Raw genomic sequence first — 6,807 nt, 5'->3', positions numbered from 1 at the left:
ACGAAAGACACCTGCCTCTGATTGGAAACCATACTCGGCCACACATGGAAAATGAAACATAGAAACAGAAAACTAGAACAAATTCCCCTTGAAACAAACCAACCCCAAAACACACAAAACAACCCCCCTGCCACGCCCTGACCATTCTACTATGGCAAATGACCCTTTTCACTGGTCAGGACGTGACACGTGTAATTGTTCCCGAAAATCGAGAAAATGCAAGTATCTCTAACTCTGCTCTCTTTAAACTAAGACTAGTAATACCGATAGCCTAATATAATGGCCCACTCTGGTAATATAACACATTTCTTAGGTTTTGTTTTGCATTTTGATATTGCCTATAGGGCGCAAAATTGCTGGGACCATGGCTGGCAAGTGAGCTGCGTCACATACGCTTAAAATAACATTGCTGGACTGTGATTGGGTTCGGGACCGGACCAGTTCTTGCTGTAGCGGGTGGGAGTCGGACAGAAAGCCAGCGGGTGCGGTATGAAAAGCTACGGATGCGGGCGGGAGCGGGATGAAGAAATCAGTCCCGCGCAGACCTCTACCTCCACGGACAAAAGCTATTGACAAACTGTCAGTGAGTGTAGGCTTGTGTACTGTAGGCTCAAAATGTACCCAACTAAACCAGCAGAGGGTGATCAAATACAGTATGTCGTCTGCGTCAATCTCTGTCACTGTCCGTTCGTCACTAATAAAATCAAATCAAATAGTATTAGTCACATGCGCCGAATACAACAGGTAGACCTTACAGTGAAACGCTTACTTAATGCTTACGTAACCCTAACCAACAATGCCGTTAAAAATAAAGTAACAAATAATTAAAGCGCAGCAGTAAAGTAACAATAGCGAGACTATATATAGGGGGGTACCGGTACAGAGTCAATGTTAGAGGCCTTCCTCTGACATCGCCTGGTATAGAGGTCCTGGATGGCATTAAGCGTTCGCACTACCCTCTGTAGTGCCTTGTGGTCGGAGGCCGAGCTGTTGCCATACCAGGCAGTGATGCAACCAGTCAGGATGCTCTCGATGGTGCAGCTGTAGAACCTTTTGAGGATCTGAGGACCCATGCCAAATCTTTTCAGTCTCCTGAGGGGGAATAGGTTTTTTGTCGTGCCCTCTTCGCGTACAATAGCTCTATGGCATTTACTAGGTGTTGTCCGCGTGGTCTGTTATGACACAAAATGCTGTATTTTATTTAAGCAAGGTGTTCATCTCCCTCTTCATCCTGTAAATAAAAGGGATGACAGACAGTGGTTTTCAGGTAAAAAAAAAAGAAGCTTTATCTCAAGCGAAGGACACAGCACTCATTCGCACAAGACGGTCTTATTTGTTGGCCATTCCAAAGAAAAGTGAAGGTGAAGGATCAACAATGAAATGTTCTAGTTTCTTATTTTACTGTACTTTCCACAATACATTTGAAATGATAGACTCCCAAAAAATATATACCCTATTTGAATGGATTATGCGCCTGTAAAATGTACACTTGATGCATTCGTCATGGACCGCCTGCTACATTAGACAGCAGGTAGATATCAGATTAAAAAAAAAAAATCGAATGATGTGGATTCGCCGCGTGTGCGGGCTATTATTGTAGCGGTTGCTTGGCAGTGTCGGCAGTATCAGCGGCATAGCTTTCCCATGGGACTGCTAGGGACGTAGAGAGGAAAAAATAGCAGCAAGGAGATGCGGGCGGCGAGCGCTGCGCGCCACTCACACGTTTGGCAAAATGCCCTTGTAGTCTACTTCTCTCACCCTCGAGCTACTCTACAGCCCTCACTAGCACTAATAAGTGAATTCAGCAGACACAAACCCCCAAAAAAGGTGACTGAGTTAATGGAACGTATGGCGAGAAGCAATGAGGTACATTTGATGAAAATGGTATTTGCAAACATATGCGAAATCTGAGTTTTCAGTCGTGATGCTAAATCAACAAACTCGAGCGGGAGGAAATTGACTCTGCAGACACACAGCGTCCAAGGCTGATGGTGATTGCAACGGAGGTGAGTTGGCAAATAACACCTTATTACCACGTTATTACTATGTCGGTAAATACTGTATGTGAAACCAGGCTATCTGAATGAGAAAATAATGAGATTTTATTTTGTGTTGTTTGGATTTCGAAATAATTTCAACAACAGAGGAAATTATATGTTTTGCTATCATACCAAACACTGCATTGTGTATAAACTACTTGTAGGCTGCTTTATTTATTTATATTTTCCTGAATTTTCATTTTACATTTCACTGTGGAATGGCATTGTGCATAAGTTCTCTGGAGATATGGGAGATATGTTAAATAAATACATTCATTGAAATTAATTTGAAAGACTTTCTGATAGTCAGTCAATCCCCATGTTATGCAAACACCCAGTTTATATATGAACCTAGCAAGCTAAAGGATATACAGTCATGTCAAGCTTCATTCATTGCCATAGGTTTAGATTAAGAAATCATATCATGATTGTTTACCAGGCATTGGCTGTGCGGCACTATTCAGAGGAAGAAGACATCAATATCTCCAAAATGTCTCTCTTTGACAGCTCACAGAAGGGACTGGGGATTGAGCCATAAAGAATCTAACAAATATCATATCCCCTCTGTCATGAATGAAGAGTAGTGGTGGAGAGAAAGAGAAAGAGAAAGAGAAAGAGAAAGAGAAAGAGAAAGAGAAAGAGAAAGAGAAAGAGAGAGGACATATCCCCACTGTCATGAATAAAGACTGATAGAGAGTGGTAGAGAAAGAGGAAAGGGGATATTGGTCTTTCACCCGTCTCCTCTGTGAAAAGTACACTTGAATGACCTGTCCTGAATGGAGAGTAGTGATACAGAAAGGAGACAGAGGGGATTCAAACAGATATCATCCCTGTCCTGAATGGAGAGTAGTGGTAGAGAGGGGATATTCGTCCTTTCACTTCTTCCTGTCTCCTCTGTCAAAAGAAGACTTGAATGACCTGCGCTCTGATCACACTGAATTATTTCTCTCCTCCTGGCTATAAATAGTCTCATCCTCTCTGTGCTGTGGGCACCTCATGGCCCCTGGCCTGGGAATCTGTGCACTCCGGGCAGGGCTGTGCCTGTGGAATCGGCGCGTGCGCGCGCACACACACACACACACACACACACACACACACACTCTGCAGTTGGTACACTGTAAGAGCAGTGAACTATGCCGGCCTGTACAGGGATGACCAATCTTAACAACTACACAGAAAACGTTATATACCATGACAGTATTAGCCAATTCGTCATGAGCTGATATATGTTATGGTACCTTAACATCCTAATAACATCTATTGGTGAGTATTTTAGAGACGACAGATACCATATAGCTTCCTAAATGGCATTACATTCACTATAGCACCACAACATGAGCTGGAAATACCAAGCCTAATTTCAAACCCACTTTCTTTGAAGTGTGCTGTTCACTAAATCTGTATTAGGATTCAGTTATCATAAAGACCTTTAAAAGGTTAGCTTATAATGCCCCCTCTCACAGAAGAAAAGGTATACTTCCATCTTCCTCTAATGAGGAAAGCTACACGACTTGATTATTCATCTGGGATGTCAAATAATCCCCCCCAAAGAACTGAGATCCATTAATGATACATTGTAAAAGATCCCCTTACGTCGGTCTCAGAAAGAAAGGTGACGCCCCTCTGCTTGTTTTGTTGTCTCTCCAAGTCAACATAACCTGGCCCAGAGAGTAGCAGCAGCGTCAACCCACAAAGACCTTTACTGTCACTAGGTTGTGGTTCTTTGGTGCCTTGGGACGGGACTGGACAGAGGTGATCCGGATGGATTCATGCGAGTGTCACCAAATGGCACTCTGCTCCCTATGTTGTCCACTACTTTTGACCAGGGCCCATAGGGCTCTCGTCAAACGTGGTGCAATCGACCCTAGTCAAAAGTAGTGCACTATATAGGGATAGGGTGCCATTTGGGATGCTATGTTGGTTAGGAATGTGAGGTGTTCAATGGCTTCCTTCCTTCCATTTGGAGGAATCAAGACCCCAGGGATCCCTGATGCATATTTTAGCACTATGCTAATAGATGCTAAGCATCCTCAGAGAGCTGTGATGTTTTAGAACAAATCAGTTTTAGTGCTTTAATGTGGAGTAGAGTTACTTTAGCTCTTCTCCTCTCAAGTTGTCTGTGTTTGTTTTGGTTGACTATGTTCCTATGAATTCCTTTGAAGGGTTCCAAGCTCTCTGGAAACCAAAAGGAATTATATTTTAGAGACTACGGAAGAAGCTGATTTACAGTGCCTTCAGAAAGTATTCATACCCATTGACTTATTCCACATTTTGTTGTCAACAGCCTGAATTCAAAATGGATTAAAAAATATATATATTCTCACCCATCTACACACAATACCCCATAATGACAAAGTGAAAACATGGTTTAAGAATTTTTTGCACATTTTGAAAAGGAAATACAGAAAAATCTCATTTACATAAGCATTCACAACCCTGAGTCAATACATGTTAGAATCACCTTTGGCAGCGATTACAGCTGTGAGTCTTTCTGGGTGTCTCTAAGAGCTTTGCACACATGGATTGTACAATATTTGCACATTATTATTAAAATAATTATTCTAGCTCTGTCAAGTTGGTTGCTGATCATTGCTAGACAGCCATTTTCAAGTCTCGCAATAGATTTTGAAGCAGATTTAAGTAAAAACTGTAACTAGGCCACTCATTTCATTTAATCTTGGTCAGCAACTCCAGTGTATATTTGGCCTTGTGTTTTAGGTTGTTGTCCTGCTGAAAGGTGAATTGATTTCCCAGTGTCTGGTGGAAAGCAGACTAAACCAGGTTTTCCTCTAGGATTTTGCTTGTGCTTTGCTCCATTCCGTTTATTAAGTCCTTAATGATTACAAGCATACCCATAACATGATGCAGCCACCACTATGCTTGAAAATATGAACAGTGTGTCACGTATGTTCCCTCCCCAGCCAGTAGGTCACCAGGCTGCTCATTATGGCGCACACCTGTCACCATCGTTACACGCACCTGCGCACCTGCGCATCATCAGACTCACCTGGACTCCATCACCTCCTTGATTACCTGCCCTATTTCTGTCACTCCCTTTGGTTCCTTCCCCAGGTGTCTTTGTTTCTGTTTCCGTTTCATGTCTGTGCATTGTTTGTGTTTCTTGTTTTGTATTATGTTTCGTTTATTGATTAAATTATTCACTCCCTGAACTTGCTTCCCGACTCAAGGCGCACACGTTACAGAATGACGCCTCACCGAAGGGAAGCGTCAGGGGGTGTTTTCATTTTTTTTGTCTTGGAGTTGATGTCGGGTCCGAGTGTCTGAACTGGAGGATCCTAGGAGGCCTCAGCCGGTTTGTCGGGTTCCCCTGCCTCAGCTGGCTCGATAGGTTCCCATGCCTCAGCTGGTGAACAGGTTCCCGTGCCTCGACCGAGGCAACTGGGGAGGTCTCAGCCGGCTCATCAGGCTCTCACGCCTCAGCCGGTTCGTCAGGATTCTGCGCCTCAGCGGAGGCGACCGGTCCGCTCCGGATCCCCGGGATCGTCCCTTTGGTTGGCGTCCTGTGGCTGGAGCCGAACATGCCGGGGAGGGGGTACCGCCACGTATGCTCTCTCTCCGGCACTCTAGGTCGCCATGCTCCCGCATCTTAGCCGGACTGACAGGTTTCCTGTGCCTCAGCAGAGGTGTCAGCTCCTGAAACCCGGGATTGTCATTTTGGTTGGCGTCCTGCGGCTGGGGCCGTGTGTCGGGGAGGGGGTACTGTCATGTGTGCTACCTCTCCGGCCTCTAGGTCACCAGGCTGCTCGTTATGGCGCACACTTGTCACCATCGTTACGCACACTTGCGTGTCATCAGACTCACCTGGACTCCATCACCTCCTTGATTACCTGCCCTATTTCTGTCACTCCCTTTGGTTCCTTCCCCAGGCTTCATTGTTTCTGTTTCCGTTTCATGTCAGTGCGTTGTTCATGTTTCTTGTTTTGTTTATTAAATTATGCACTCCCTGAACTTGCTTCCCGACTCCCAGCGCACACGTTACACAGTGGTACTCAGTAATGTGTTGTATTGGATTTGCCCCGAACGTAACACTTTGTATTCAAGATAAAAAGTGAATTGCTTTGCCAAATGTTTTGCACTATTACTTTAGTTCCTTGTTTCAAACAGGATGCATGTTTTGAAGTATTTTTATTCTGTTCAGTCTTCCTTCTTTTTACTCTGTCAGTTAGGTTAGTATTGTGGAGTAACTAACATGTTGTTTATCCATCTTCAGTTTTCTCCTATCACAGCCATTAAACTCTGTGACTGTTTTAAAGTCGTCATTGGCCTCATGGTGGAATCCTTGAGTGGTTTTCTTCCTCTCCAGCAGCTAAGTTAGGAAGGACACTTGTATCTTTGTAGTGACCGGGTGTATTGATACACCATCCAAAGTGTATTTAATAACTTCACCATGCTCAAAGGGATATTCAATGTCTGCTTTTTTTATTTTTACCCATCTACCAACAGGTGCCCATCTTTGCGAGGCTTTGGAAAACCTCCCTGGTCTTTGTGATTGAATCTGTGTTTCAAATTCACTGTTCGTCTGAGGGACCTTACAGATGTGATATTTATATATACAAAAGTATATGGACACCCCTTCAAATGAGTGGATTAGGTTATTCCTACCACACCTGTCGCTGACAGGTATATAAAATCAAGCACACTGTCATGCAATCTCCATAGACAAACATTGGAAGTAGAATGGCCTTACTGAAAATCTCATGGACTTTTCAACGTGGCTCCGTCATAGTTTGGCAGATGCCAGGAGAAT

General features: G+C 43.9%; 1 protein-coding gene across 1 annotated transcript in view; it reads left to right on the top strand.

Annotated features, from left to right (window-relative positions):
* Window positions 1-1,565: 1,565 nt before the first annotated feature.
* Window positions 1,566-6,807, top strand: part of LOC115152310 (carbohydrate sulfotransferase 8-like) — a 90,204-nt gene continuing 84,962 nt past the window's right edge. The window contains exon 1 of the mRNA XM_029697072.1: window positions 1,566-2,006. The gene's annotated coding sequence lies outside the window, so the exon portion shown is untranslated. The remainder of the gene's footprint in view (window positions 2,007-6,807) is intronic.

The sequence above is a fragment of the Salmo trutta genome, chromosome 17 (genome assembly GCF_901001165.1).
Source record: "Salmo trutta chromosome 17, fSalTru1.1, whole genome shotgun sequence".
Lineage (NCBI taxonomy): Eukaryota > Metazoa > Chordata > Actinopteri > Salmoniformes > Salmonidae > Salmo > Salmo trutta.
This window is presented reverse-complemented; position numbering and strand designations above follow the sequence as displayed.